At 47.0% G+C, this 1,160-nt stretch overlaps 1 protein-coding gene across 1 annotated transcript in view; it reads right to left on the minus strand.

Moving 5' to 3' along the window:
- The window catches only part of RYR3 (ryanodine receptor 3), a 437,519-nt gene that overhangs the window by 109,789 nt on the left and 326,570 nt on the right, over positions 1-1,160 (minus strand). The window lies entirely within an intron of this gene.

Consider the following 1,160-nt stretch of genomic DNA (forward strand, 5'->3'; position numbering starts at 1 on the left):
ATGGACTTGATCTGGACTGATGGGCTTGATCTGGACTGATGGACTTGATCTGGACTGATGGACTTGATCTGGACTGATGGACTTGATCTGGACTGGGCTGGGATGTTTTCTTAATGTACAATTACTCTGTATATAAAGTTCTTTCCTATACACATATGAATGTCTATGAATTTGTTTCTCTTGTCTACTCAGACTAACACACACCTCAATTCTTCTAATAGGGCCCTTATCTGTTGAAGTCCCTGATTTCTCACCTTACTAAAAGCACCACACTGAGGTCAGAATCCATTTGAAGAAATCAGGACTCTCAACTACACAGAATTACTACGCATTCACGTACAACCGCCCCTGGAGTTCAACTTTGTCTCATAATGTTCATCAATGCATCTAAGTCAGACCCTGTTTATTTTGTCCATCTTGAGCACACGTACAGTCTCACGAGGCCATGTTCTCCGGTCAACACCTGCCTTTCCTTTAGACCTAACTGGCTGTTCCACCACTCACCTCTTCCCCTCCGCAGGTGAATGATAGTTACCAGCACCCACTCAGCTGAAGACTCCGTTTGAGGGAATGTATGTGTACTTACTTATACTGGAGATAGGGTTTATGCACGATCAAAGCTGGCAGCCCTTTGGGAAGGGCTCAGGATTTGCTGTGGTATGTCAATTAAGAACCGCTACTCCACACAAGTCCAAAGGGCTCAGACAGACTCACTCTTACATTTCCCCTGCCTCACTCTGAGAGTTTTCGAACCTTCATTATAAACACACCTGGACACCAAAGATCGTACACCTTCTGAGGCGTCTTTTTAACGAAGGCAGAACTGCCACAGGTCAAAATCTGCCCCCCTTTTGCTCCAAGGATACACACGCCTCTGTTGCTTGATCAAGAGCTCTTTGGGTGATGCTAATAGTGAATGCACTCAACTGCTGACAGAAAGCTTGGAGGTTCAAATCTACCCAGAGACACTTGGAAGAAAGGCCTGGAGATTCACTTCTGAAAGCCTGCTATTGAAAATCCCACAGAGCCCAGTTCTGCTACTCGCATGGGGCTGCTGTGCCGTGGGATGTACTCAGTGCCTTCATCAGAACCAGCGAGCTGGGCTGGAGAGTCCAGGACAGACGTTCCAGCTCGGGCATAGCACAGAGCAGGTACAGCCG

The sequence above is a fragment of the Echinops telfairi genome, unplaced genomic scaffold (genome assembly GCF_000313985.2).
Source record: "Echinops telfairi isolate 266 unplaced genomic scaffold, ASM31398v2 ScPeMD7_18;HRSCAF=68, whole genome shotgun sequence".
NCBI classification, from domain to species: Eukaryota; Metazoa; Chordata; class Mammalia; order Afrosoricida; family Tenrecidae; genus Echinops; species Echinops telfairi.